Source organism: Cryptotermes secundus, unplaced genomic scaffold (genome assembly GCF_002891405.2).
Source record: "Cryptotermes secundus unplaced genomic scaffold, Csec_1.0 scaffold671, whole genome shotgun sequence".
NCBI classification, from domain to species: Eukaryota; Metazoa; Arthropoda; class Insecta; order Blattodea; family Kalotermitidae; genus Cryptotermes; species Cryptotermes secundus.
This window is the reverse complement of record NW_019724595.1, coordinates 670,637-685,240: the sequence shown is the minus strand read 5'-3', so window position 1 is coordinate 685,240 and position 14,604 is coordinate 670,637. Positions and strand designations below refer to the sequence as shown.

Here is a 14,604-nt window from a genome sequence, read left to right as displayed (position 1 = left end):
CCTCCATGAAACTCTCCGTTTCACCTTGGTTTACTAGATCTTAGACATACGGTACGACTCCTTGGGCGGGTGATCAGCTCTCCGTAAAGCCTTTACCTGTACACAAACACACAAGAAAACACACACACGAAACATCCATGCTTAAATTGGATTCGAACCCATGATCCTGGCTTCCGAGCGAACGAAGACACTGCATGGCTTAGATCGCTCGGCGACCGTGACCGCCGTCGCTAATTTTACATTTATATAAAGTTGGTAAAAAGGTAAAATTGTCCCCGTGTTTAACTAATTAACACTACGCCATGAAGGCGTATGGGGGAGTGGATGTATAGATCCACATTCTCTTGATCTCGACACCAGTTGGAGGTGAGTGGTCAGCTTCACGCCCTAGCCGCTTTACCCCCAGGGAAAGTGCCATCGGTACTCATTGTATAGGAGGCTGGGTTGAACCCAGAGCCGGTCTGGACGACGTGGGGAAGAGAAAATTCTTAACCCTACCGGGACTCGAAATCCGACCCCTCGGTCTTCGAGCCCATAGACGGTCGATATGCTATCCCACCTCCTAAGCAGAATAGATCATTGAAGGTCGCAGTGCGGGGGCCAGTTTTTATGGCCCACTCCTTACATACATCCCGACTCCTACATTTATGTTCCTATATTAAATAATTTCCACACAGAATTTTAACAAAAGGAACCAAATTACTTATTTTACTTATACATCTGGCTTAAAAGGCCGTGATATTCTTCGTTAAAGACAACATATTAAAGTTGTAGCTTTCAAACATGTCATTATAAATTTTATTTTATTGACTCTATTAAACACTAACCAATATGTATACATGCATACAGCGAGCTTCCACAGCTGGTGCGCACCGGTAAGGAGAGTGGAAAACTTGTGAAAAGCTAAAAATCGCACATCTACGCGTGCGTTGTATGTTTCGGCCATTTCTCTCTTTTTTTTTCCAATGGAGTGCCAGTAAAAATAGTTTCAAAGAAAACAATACATTCTGGGGAAAACGCTAATTGCATATTTCCTTTGACACGACACAGACCTCACATAAAACGACGCATCAAAGAATTCTTCTATTTGTTGCGTGTGTATTCGTTGCAGCAGTAACGTCTTTACTGAGCCGTTGCCTAGCAACGGTAAGGGAATATACATAGAGAAACACAGATTTATGGGAGGGACTTATGAAGTACGCCGATGATATGGGCTTAGGTGTCATGATATACATACCAAATTTTATGAACATTGGTTCAAATATTTACAAGTTGTTGGGAGGGGGTTGTGGGATACGAATATACACAAACAGGCAGACATCATGGAGATTGTATAAGCCTGTCTGTATTTTTTAAAAATGAGGGAATTAGGCTAAAAAGTATTGTGTATAATTTATATAGACATACAAGTATACAAGGTAGACGAGAATTGCTATTTCACACGAGATAAAATCCTGTTATTCTTAGCACTTAGGTAAACACGTGTGTTCGTGAGCTGCTTCAGCGACGAATTCCTAGTCTCTGAACGAGAATTCAGGTGCATCTTTATAGTAGAACTTTAATATTTATCTCGAGATACGTGTTATAGTGAATTACAAAGATGAAGGCATAAGAAGGCGATTTTCATTTTAAGAAAAATTGCTTTATTCCGCGGATAGAATAAGTTGTACAAAAACAATGTTCAAGCTGTGTTTCAAGTCATTTATAGCAAGTGTCACGTAACTTCGAACAAGGCCAAGAGTAACCTTGAATGCGCAGATGAAAAATTTCTGACAAGGGGGTGGGTTCAAGGGTGTGAGAAGTGACAGGCGGCCAGTTCTGGCCTATTGTACCAGCCCCAGATGGTAGGTGAGGGTGATTGTGGAGCAATTGGTGGAATGAAAATTGGCAGTGGAAACCGAAGTACTCGGAGAAAACCTGCCCCAGCGCCACTTTGTCCACCACAAATCCCACTTTACCAGACCCGGGATCGAACACGAAAAAACCACTAACTCTGAGTGTTATACACCATCGTCAGAACCCTTTGTTATCTATTCTAACGTTAAAGTTGTCTCTCTGCTTAACTAATCAAGCACTACGCCATGAAGGTGCAGGGGGAGTGGATGTTTCTTAACCTCAGCATTAGTTGGAGGTGTGTGTTCAGCTTCACGCCCAAGCCGCTTTAACTCCTGGGAAAGAACTTTCGGTACCCAGTGCATAGGAGGTTGGGTGGACCTCAGAGCCGGTCTGGACATGGTGGAGAAGAGAAAATTCTTGACCCTACCAGGACTCGAACTCCGATCCCCTGGCCTTTAAGCCAGTAGTCAGTCGCAGTACCGACTGCGCTATTCCAGCTCCTCTATCCTAACATTACCTGAAACAAATACTGAATCCCGCATGGACAGGTCCTGCTACTTCATTCCCTTGCAGATTCTCAGTCATCCTCAGAATTTCTTTTCATTCATTTTGTGTACGTTTTCAGTGACCCCCCCTCTCCGTTTCTCCAGCAACATCTTCCCGTCCTCTCTTCTGGCTACTTGGTGCAGATGGGGTGTATGGTACGATTGCGGGGTGAGTTGGACGGGAAGCCAACCTTGTTAGAGCCTGGGATTAGTGAGCCCAATGCGCCGTGAATCTGAAATAGCCGGAGACACAAGATACGACCACACGCCGTAATACTCCCTGCTGCAGCCAATTGTTCCCCCAAGTTTGTTCTTCACAACGGAAGCCGTGGATCGCGAGTCAGCCATTGCAGCGCTGTTCTCAAATTCGAGCAAGACGAAGTGTTCTTGTTAGTTAGTTAAGCGGAGGCAAGGATTGTCACGTGGTGAGAATTTAACCATTCGCCGTCTGCCATTATTAGTGACTGCCACTTCGCGGCTTTAAGTATGCTAAGACGGAATCAGTTTTGTCAGAATATAAGAAATCATGAGAATATATGCCGCTTTTATTAAAATAACGTAATGTCACATGAACGGGTTTTGCGTGACTAATAAGACGGGGTTTGGGATTTGATGATCGTTTGGACGTTTTATACAACCGGTTACAAAGTTAACGTAACACTGTCTGACACACTGTCATCTTCTTCTGACTGGACACTCCACGGGAACTATTCTGACTTCCAACTCAACTCAACTACTCCATTTTACTCCCTCGTACTCCTTCAGTTCTCATGACTGTGCCATCTTATAATTCCTTGGCACGGATTCCACGGAAAACACCGCCTTCTGTTGTCAAGAATATATGTTTATTGGTCCGTTACCTAGCAGTGAATGTCCTTATACTGTTGAGAGCATATGCTTCGGTAATGTATTTACCGAGCCGTTACCCAAGAGGGGGCATATGCATCAAATATTAATTACATCATAACCGGGATAGAACCAGTCGCTATACCGATGGGCTGCTGGCTGGGCGGCCGGGTTTCAATCCTGGAAAGGGTAAGAAATATTTCTGGACTCCACATCGTCCTAACCGGCTCTCTGGCCCACCCTATCTCGTATTCAGTGGGTACCGAGGGATTTTCCCCGAGGTTAAAGCGGATGGGGCGTGAAGCTGACCGCTCACGTCCGTCTAGTACCACCTAGGTCAAGAATGGTTGAGATAGGCCTCCACTCTTCCGTACGTCTTCATTGCGGGGGGCTTAATTCATGGAGCAAAAAATACATGAAATCTTAATTAAATAAATCGTTTCGTGTAGCAAATAAATCTCTCGACACAGAACACATGGATACAGCGATGTTCCAGAGAATTTTCTCGTTGGTTGTGTATTTCGGTAATTTCTGTAGCAAGCTACGAGTGCTGACGGCACGGCAGTTAAAGCCATATTCTGAATGTAACTTAGTTGTTCATGAAGCAACGGGAAACGGTTGCCACGAGACACACACACACACACACACACACACAAACGAATATATATATGCAGTGCCATTTTTGTTCACCGAAATTTAAACACCACACCGCCTATTATAGACACGAGAAATTATATTTGATATCGCACTGAAAAACATGAAGTTTTATTATCTTGTAATGTCTATAATATTTACCATCAAATTACAACATATCAGTTAAACAACAGTAATTATATTAGCACAATGTATATCGATCTATTACAGTTGATCGCGTAGATTTGACGTTATGATAACGGGGAGTATGAGCAGTTCTATCTTCTGGGACATAACGCTATGTAGTCGCTTCAAAGTCAGCGAACGTTTCGGCAGAATACTTGCCTTCATCTTCAGGCTCGAAGAATAAGCTATACAAAAAAACAAGCAAGAAGCAGGTGGCAAGCAGAGATGCTTGCTTGTCCTATTCTTCGACCTTGAATGTGGAGGAAATATCAGATGACTATACGGCACTATACGGCGCTATATTCTAGAAGATAGAACTCTTAATTACAGCTCTTAGTCTGGGGCCACTCACGTCATGTAATTTGCGGAACATTGTCTGCCCGGTGTCCAGCCCATTCCCCTCACCTCAGCCTTTCTAAGATCCGGTTTCCGTTCCAAGTCTAAAATTTCATGTCCATTTTTCTTTTCTGAGGACATTCCGAAAAATTCCTCAAAGCATGTGCCCCCTTGTAACATTTCCTAACAAGTTCATTTTACAGCGAAGAATTTTTAGGCCCACATCAAACCCAAGACCGCGACTGCTACTATCCATGCCTGAGAATCTTTTCTCCATTTGCAAACTCAGGACATCTACATCTGAAATTGTGAGATTCTACTGTTTTGTAGTTATTGCCTTCACTGAGCCGCTGGAATGTTATGTCCTGTGCTGTGTGCTTTGAGGCAATATTTCTATACAACGCCTCACATTTGTCTGTCCTGTCTGGGCGGCAGGATGCAAAGGCAAAGTTGTCCCTGTGCTTAATTAATTAAGCACCACGCCATGAATATTTATATAGGAGGGAAGCTATAGCTCCATCATTCTTAACTTCGGTTCTATATAGAGTTAAGTTGTCAGCTTCACGGCCCGGCCGCTTAACCCCCGGGTAAGGACCCACCCGGTATTTATTGAACAGGAGGCTGGGTGAGCCCCAGAGTCGCTCTCAAAGTTGTGGAGAAGAGAACATAATTTTTCGGCTGAAGATAGAAAGACCTCAGCTGGCTAGCCCGTAACCAGTCACTATACCGACTACAGAAAATTAAAATTAAATTATTATGTGAAAATAATCACAAAATTTCGCATACTACGATTACATAATTGTAATTACTAATCCCATGGAGCCGGGTTAGCGCAGTCGGTACAGCGACTGGCTACTGGCTGGAAGACCGAGTGGTCGGAGTTCGAGTCCCGGTAGGGTCAAGAATTTTCTCTTCTGCAGAACGTCCAGACTGGTTTTGAGGCCCACCCAGTCTCCTATCCAATGGGTACTGGGGGGCTATTTCCCCGGGGTTAAACCTGCAGGGGCGTGAAGCTGACCACTCGCCTGAAACTAGTACCGAGAACAAGAAAACATGGGTCTATACATCCACCCCCATACGCCTTCATGGCACATTGCTTAGTTAGTAAAGCACAGGAACAACTTATATTTTTATTAATAATTATGAATTATGTATATTGACAATGATTCATCTGGCATATATGAACATTTCCGTGGGGATTGTCGTGCTGTTTCTCTCAGTTCTCCCGGTGAAGACTGAAACTCAGTCCAGAACAAGGTTACTGTGTACTTTCCGGTCACCGAGAAGTGACAGTTTGCTAGCAAAGAGCAAGTGAAACTCGAATAAGGCCCATATTCAAATTTCACCCCCAGGTTCGCGAAAAAACAAACGATTCTACAATCGTTTAGCTTTTCCTGCAAGAGGAGTGGGGGTTAAAGCTTGTGAATGTTGTATTAAAGCATTCATTTGTACAGATATACCGTGCCATATGCCAGTTACTTCCCTCGCCCTTAGATTTGATTATTAAAACCAAATCATCACTCTCACTCACCCCCGGAAAGCTAATTTAGTGAGTCAGCTTACTCCATCCCCCTTAAACGATTATTATGTAGATCCGATCGCATCGGGACGGATTACAAGCTGAAGTCAAAATGAGAACATATAAATACATTGGCTAACCTCAATATGCTGCGTTTGTTTTTATCATTTATGCATCTGTGTACCCGTAGGCAATTTGAAAGGGAGAAAGTGTCAATGTAAGGCCCCCAGCTCCTGTTTGTTCTCAGCAGATCAGTCCACAGTTACAGGAAACACAAAGGCGCTTGCGCAAGGGAGGGATGACTTGTGTCTCTTGTAGGAACGGCAGTGAGTTGACTAACCCAGAGGTCATTTTGTCAGAAATATTGCGATAGGAAGCTTGAAAGCCAGAATAATGGAGCCATAAGAAATCGTCAGCTGCAAGGTACCGGCTTCATAAAGAAGTTCTCGCAACAAACAAGTGACGCTACAACGGAGGAACTGTTTGAAGCGGTATTTTCTATGCAGTCCGACCCGAAGCTACGTAACGAGGACTAACGGGGAAGGCAGAGGGAGTTCAGTCCGTGAGGAGCTCAGTGAGCTCTTCTACCGATGATTGCTTACCCGTTGCCGCGGACACGTATTTATTGAGTCGTTACCTAACAGCGGACAGTTTCTACACGGAGCTAAGATATGCGTAATGAATTCACGGTCTTGTCCTGTTTGGTGTAGCCAGTGTGACTGAAGTCAAAAGCCTGACGGCGGGTCTGTGCAGATCAACTGCTTCGTGTGGTTGCTGTATATAATTGCTATAATACTAGCGACAAAGCTATGGACTATGGAGGCCCATAGGGTTTGACACGTCGAGGCTCATAGATGGCGGTGAGGTTGACAGCTTTACGCGCCGGCCGCTCTTTACCCACAGGAAAATTCCTGGTGCTCATTTCTGTTGGAAGTTGGGTCGGCCCCAAGGCCATTGTACAGTTGGCAGGATTACGTAAATTGAAAAATCCAATGATCTCATCGCGAATCTAATCTGCAACCTCCAGGATTGTGGCACAGTGCCTCAACCAACTGCGCTACAGCGTACCCCCTCTTATAGCAATCTTTCTTCTTCTTTTTCTTCTGTTCATGTTGTTCCCACTTGGAACACAGAGTATCCGTGAAACACCAAGACCACAACCACTGCAACTCCGTCCAGCGAGCAATTTATAATTTCATACATTTAGTATTTTATTATTAACGGATAATCTTAAGAGCTTAAATATGTAAGACTTTGTAATGGTTTGTTTTCTATTGCTTTCTCTTAAAGGCAGCAGAAATGCCGCTAGAAACAAAGAGAAGCTGCACGAGTGGTTTCTTGGAAGTGTATTTTATGTGATTAAATGATTCCCTGTCCGGTCTAGAAAACCGAGATTAACGGCCGTGGGGACTCGTTGCGCTGACCTCGCGACCCACTCTATCCGCTAAAGCTGGCACTAATTTCGCCGACAAGCGGCGGTCGCTCCGTAGATATAGTTCACTAGCGGACTCAAGCCACGGAGTTTGTTTACAAATGATTTCCTTTTTTTGATACTTTTCCTTCCAGCCAGATGACAGTCATCTTCTCCAAATGGGCGCATCCCATGAGTTGAGAAACATTGAGCTAATGAAAAAAAAACAGACGTGTTAAACTCAAGACAATAAATGATAATAAACTGATGTAATTCTGGTTGATCCCTAATCTTTCCAGCCGCACTATGGCCCTGGGGTTGACTCAGCCTCTAACAGAAATGAGTACCAGGAATTAATAAAATAATTTTCCTTGAGAGTAAAGTGCGGCCGGCGCGTAAGGCTGACAACCTTACCGCCATCTTTGAGCTGATTGTCTAGATAATGTGGGCCCCTCAACGTCTCACAGCCGTATGGGCCTCCATGGCCTAGTACACGGATAGCTTTACCCGTTAGACTTCTAGAGCCAGGGTAACACGGCGACTGTAGTGGCTACCGTATCGGCGTGACTGAGAAGGATTTGCTGTTGGGTTTCCAACAACGGCAGAGTTAATTTTTCTTGAAGTAACTCAGCGTCCTATCTAGTGGATACCGGAATTCTATCCCCGGGGATGAAGTGGCGAGATTGTGAAGCTAACCATTCACCTCCGGTCCTTGAGCAGAATTTAAGAATGCATGGATCTATCCTGTCATTCTTCCATGCGTCTTCACGGAATGGTGCTTATAACACTTAAAGATTAATTTCATAGCTCACGGAAAACATAAAACGTCTCATTCCTAAGTTTAACCGACTAATCATTCCTCAGGACATAATCGCCCTCTACTCTGAGAATCATACGAAACCCAGAAGGGTTTAGGGTTTAGGGTGTAGGGTGTAGGGGGTTAGGCGTGACGAATAACGGGTTCCAGTTCGGATGATTGGGTTTATTAGCAACTCAGTTACAAGTTCTCCTAATTACCATTAATACAGCGCTGTAGCTGATTGACACACTTTCCAGTCCACCGCTGCACACGCAATAGGATTCTTACTTTCCACTAGTCGTCTCCTGGCAACGGATTTCAACACAGAAATTAGCACTTCAAATTATTATGAAGACTTCTTGTCGTTTCTTGTTCAATCTCCCCGGAACCTCGGATCTCAACTGAACTCCGTCTAGTATTACTGCTACTGTCAAAGTCAAAGTCAAAGTTACTTTACGATTGGCGGCTTACCGCCAATCAGTTTGTCTTGGCGTCAATTCCCTTGAAACACATGACCAGAGATATTTCTTTCCCCCAACTGAACCCTTGTAAGATCCTCTCTGACGAGAAGATGAGTTTGTCGTTACGAATATGCTTGGCCTTTCGTCAAGTGTAGATTTCGCACGTATATAACGTTACTGCAAAATTCTTGCTATTGCCCTACTCACAAGTCCCCTGACACTACAGGCTTTGCAGAGTAGATCATGTCTCTCTTACGGATCTGGTACAATAGGCCAGAAATGGTCCCAGTACAAGGGACTTCGTCCCACCCCACTAGCAATAAAAAATAATCTTACGTATCTTATGCTGCAACCGCAGCCTAGTCACTTGAACGGCCGTAAGCTTGACCACATCCAAGATTAAACCTCTTCTATTTCATTACTGCTACTGTCCTGCCGAACTCTTCTTATAACCACTTTGCAGGGACCATGCGCAGAAAACACATGTCACGTCATCGCTACTCAGCAAGTCCATTGGCTCTGACTGTAGCCTAGCAATGAACTCGGTACGGACCTACAGAAAACAGGTCGCGTGACCACTACACACTGTTACGTGGCGTCACCGCGGATACAAAGAAAACACTGTTCCAGAATTGTTGGCCGCGTTTATATTGCAGGTGTTGTTTAGATGTCACGATATTTTTGTGGCAAAATAAGAATTTCTTGACTCTTTCAGTGGATGGCGCAGAGGCCTATATTTACCAGTGTTGTTTCAGGGCGTTAGTTCATGCCGACCGAACCAGCTTCGGGGCAGAGAGTACCGAATCCCACCCCTCCATATTATTATATCTGCACTGTGCGGGTCCCCACGAAGGGGCGCGCCTTAATCCCTCGTAGGTGACATGTAAAATTGTGTGTCCCCCGCCGTCTTTGCATTTAGCTATGGAAACCCTCGCTTAATATCTCCCCTTTCCTTGCAGGCAGGATACTGCTGTACTAACAGACACATGTATGTTACGATGGTGGGGGTGAGGGGGGGGACTGGATTCCTACGCTGGAAGCACACGGTTTCCCACATGAAAGAATAATGATTATGCAATATCATGGGATATAAATAACAAATAGAGGCACTAGTCCTCTAGTTCTCGCCTGACACGTCACGAAAGGGCAATTTTAATTGAGAGTTCTGGAACTCGATATTCCGTTTCTATTCTCTTCGAATTATACCAAGATGGAATTTCGACCCTTATTTACAGATGTGATATTGTAATCCTCTGCCCATTTGTCACTTCGTTACTAACAACCCGTTTGATATGTGCCTTCGGAACGGGCGGTGAAGTCGGGCCGATATTTGTGCGAACCTTGTCCTTCAGGGAAAATAATTATCTTAATTTTGGTCTCGGTTTTTCAAAGCCATTTCCGGGACACTTGCCTGAGACATGAACTGTCTTCTCTCGCTCGAACTCTGGAATCATAGTTTCGAATCCCACTCGACGCATGGATGTCTACGGCCCTGGGGTCGACTCAGACTCTAATAGAAATGAGTATCAGAAATCTTCCTGGGGTTAAAGGGCGGCCGGCGCGTAAGGCTGATTACCTTACCGCCATCTTTGAGCCGATTGTCTAGAAAGTGTGGGAGCCTCGACGTCTCACAACCCTATGGGCCTTCACGTCCTGTTATCTTTTTTTCTATAATAACAATTTCCAGGCATGTTTTACTTAATTCAATATTCTGACAGTGTTTTCAATGTAAACTGTAGTTTCTGTAGTTAGAAATGCACATGGCAGGGCTCGTTCTTTCAGTAATCTGAAATAACAAATAAATACAGACCAACAGGGCAAGCGTGTCTAAACCAGATGTCTCTTATGTGACCTAGAAAATGGTAAGGATACAATTTAAAAATCATAAATTCTACTTCTTTGCTAATAATCGTAGCACTACTTTTCTTTAATTCGTCTATCCGAACCACTACAAAGAGTACATCTTTAGCCATTCTTCCGAACTACACAATACCTACACGTACCAGTGGATGCATGTTCTCTTTCGCTTCAGATAGGCCAGTACTTTAATGCTCTGGGATCAGTCAGCGTTNACAAATCAGTAGAACTGCGAGTATAACGCTGAATGCGGAAGAAGTAACTGTGACCGATTTCTGACCTTATCAATATATGACTCTAACTTGTACGAAATATTATCAGAGAAATTTTAATGGGTTTAGTTCAAAAATTTTCTGTTTGGTTCACGATATGAAGTGATTTCTGGACTGTCGATTATTCGCCATAAATCAGTGGAACTGAGTCAGATTTAAATAACTTAATCACTCAGTTCGTTACGTGAGTTAGCGTTTACTGCAGCACGAACTTATGCGTACATAGCACAGCGATGGTCCTATGGTCTACGTGCTATTGAGGTTTCTTTCGAGCCAGTTTACTTTGGTGTTTCATCAGTTTTAAGTCATTTGACGCTCATATGAAAGGCTCCTTTGAAATAAGGGCAGGCTTGTACCTCGATATAAACATCTGCAATTTTTGCGTTCTCCTATAGGCCAAAATATAAGTTTTATTTTGAGGGCTATAGGGGATGTCGGATGTTTTCATTTACCTTTTGACTGTCTCTCTATGACCCCACAGTTCTTATGGAGCTGGGCCGCTTGTTCAGTTTCTTAATGCTATACACAGTCGGTAGGACTCCTTAGACGGGGGATCGGCCCGTCGCAAGGCCGCTACCTACACACAGAATAAATGCACAGAAACATCCGTGCCTCGAGCGGGATTCGAGTCCATGATCCCAGTGTTCGAGTGGGCGAAGACGGTTCATTCCTTAGACTGAGCGGCCACTGTGACCGTGCGTGACTTGTGACTACTTGCGGATAATCACACAGTGCTTAAATTCACTAAGTTATCTTAGTAGTGCTGTTGCTGATCAAAGGTACAAAACTAAGTGTAAAACACTTTATAATGTTGACTTATTGTTTGAAGCCATATTTTAGTTGGGACTTCAGTTATATATTATTGCAAAGTTATTTATTTTCGAAATGAGAAAAAAATCACAGAAGATCTTCTGTGATGTGACGCCTTCTAGTCTGGTAGAGTTTTACCAACGATTTGGTTGAACGTAATTTCTCAACTTCTGAGTTGAACAAATTCTAAGGAAGCAACGAGAAAGAATCAGTCATATCGTCGGCCCTGAAGATGGAGGCAGTCACTTCCCCCGAAACTTCAGTGAACTTCTACCGGACTATATAGCGTCCCATCCGTTCATAATCACCGCTGTGAGAAACAAGGTCATGATTGAATATTTATGCCATGAGGAAAGTGACCTCTGAAGGTTTGGGTCTGTTAACGTTTATCTCTGCGTTGAAAGTTTTCTCGCTATGTGGCGTTTACCTCGAACTCAGCTGCGGTACAGATCCGGGCACCGCCTTCCTGTAATCTGAAGTGAGGATAATCAGCATGACACTGTTCTCTGATTGCATTTTGGTAGGAGACAATGTGACAGAATAATAAATAACACAGTGGAAAAGGAAATGAAATATTTCGTGACTATTATTAGTTTTCAGGGTACATTTTGTAATGTATGGTTATTCCTTATACATGAACAATATTACAATTTTAAAGGACTAGCATATTTTTATATTCATATTGCTAGGTCTATACAGAATTCACTGTTAATTAATTATTAATAAAGTTTAGTGATTGCACATGTTCAAGTTTTCAGAAGTTTGGTAGAATGTTTAACAGGAGGAGGTGGAGGAAACGGATGTATTGTGCACGGGTGACCACATTGGATCCAGACAGTAACATCTCTCACAGTTATAAACATTTCTTGTTAATTGTAAAGTAGCTTTCTTTGCAATGATTAATTACCAGATTTTAATTTAATATCGAATACATTGAAATAAAAATTCGAGGGATAAATTGTGAGAGACAACAAGCAGGCACTGGATAAATGATTTCGAGGTCGGTACAGGCAAATAATTACCTAACCTGCGAAGAGAAGGATAATACATATAATTTTATTTTAGTGCAGCTATTGCAATTAATAAGATACTGTGTCATTTTCCAGGTAAACTTCGGAAATTTGCACTTTAAATGTTAATATTTAATTAGATCTTAACTTTCTGGACATTTCTAGATTTACGTTTTAGATTATTACGAATTGAGGCTCGAAATTGTGAAGATGGTATAAATTATTTGCAGTACTAAAACAAACATGTCAGATGTTATTTATTTTTTTGTTTTTAGGTTTGCATATGATTCGTCAGAGTCTGTTAATTTTCTAACATGACTGTAGGCCATGTCACACCCTCATGTTGTCCAGAGTGATTACAATTTAGAGGGTAACTGAAACTCATCTCTCAGATCAGTATCCGTAGACTGACCATCAATGTATATGAAGCAACATATCGTCACCCCTCCTCGAAGTTTACCCCCTTATCGTGGAGAGGTGGTTTGCGCGCCTCAGTGACCCGCAGAGCTATGCAGATGGGAGCGTAAGCTCCTGATAGGGTCATCCATGCCAGAAAGGTCGAAGGGTAGGGAGCAGGCGAAGAATAGTCCCAGGTCCTCCACGTTGGGGTTTGTGTATGGAGCTTAACAGACAACTCAGGAAACATTTCCTTTTTTGAAACCATGGAGGAGGCTAGGACCCACACAGGGTTGTATTGACAGTAAAGGAGAAGATAGGTCATTATTATTCGAAATGTTTTTTTTTTCTCTGATTTTAAACATAAACTTAGCCATGACTGTTAACATAGAGCGAACAGTAATCATACGAGTATGTTACTCCAGACAGGAAATTATAAACTATACGAGATCGGGTCTGCATTCAGCTCGTCCATGGAACTGAAGTGTTTGTCAGAGAATAACGAAGAACTGATAGGCTGAAGATTAGAAAGACGGAAACTGTAAGCAGTAACTTGTGTGTTTATGAAATGAAATTGCATAACTCACGAGACTAGTGTATTATTGTACCGTCATTTACAAATAAATGAGTTGAAAAAGGGGCCATCATCCAAAGCGACGGTTCAAATTCACACTCAGAAAATATCGACACCCCAAAAGGGGCGTCAAGAGAACATGTGAATCTGCTTCCTTCTCCGGCTCACTTTCGCTTCATACATATACAGATAATTTTATGTAATGTATTAAATTTGTTATTGTCCATAGCGTCGCATTAATACTCGTTAGGGCACCATGATTGTATTCGGCGAGGTAAGCTATCTATTTTATCATTACGGCTATTGTTCTCATTAGGATACACGAAGAACTCGAATGATTCACTTTGGGTTAGCTAGATCGATTTGTATTGAAGGTAGAGACATTGTTCTCTGTCACAACTTCCAAATACGAGTAACTTCTAGGAATCAACCAGCAGTGAAAAGTAAATCTGATCACAGTCCCCCATATATTACTGACGGTACTGTATCTGCTCATATTCTGTGTTCCTTTCGTGGCGTCCTGAGTGGGCATACGGGCAATTTGAGTTTACACTTTGTCAGTTTCTTGTAGTTTGCACATAATTTATACCGTGACACGACGGAATAGTTTAAAATGAGTCATCCATTTCTAGACAATAGCACAGTGAACACGCTCCTACGTCATTAAACAAGCAGGCAACGAATAACACGCAACAATAGAAGAGATTCTTTTAAATGGTGTTTCCTATGCGGTCCGTACCGATATACTATAACGAGGCCACCAGCCGAAATGACCAGTTGAGTGTGGAAGGCTCCCAGGGCTGTTAGAGAGTAACATATGGTTATAAGTCCCATGGGACCCGAAACCAAGAACATTGTGCTGCCGAGGACCAGCAGCAATTTAAGAGCCAACCAGCCAGCCAGCCAGCCAGCCAGCCAGCCAGCCAGCCAGCCAGCCAGCCAGCCAGTCAGCCAGTGGCTAGTTGGGGATCAATTGTGAGTTAGTAGAGAGCCGGCAAAGGCGTAAGCACGGCGGCAGAAGAGAATACATAACAGACTGACACTTGGCGTGTGGAGTTAGAGTAATTATTAGAAAGTAAAGATCCGTGAAGCGATTATAGTTACCTGTAGCAA

At 43.1% G+C, this 14,604-nt stretch overlaps 1 protein-coding gene across 2 annotated transcripts in view; it reads left to right on the top strand.

The window, feature by feature from the left end:
- Positions 1-14,604, top strand: part of LOC111862384 (cytochrome P450 4c3) — a 373,344-nt gene that overhangs the window by 77,560 nt on the left and 281,180 nt on the right. The window lies entirely within an intron of this gene.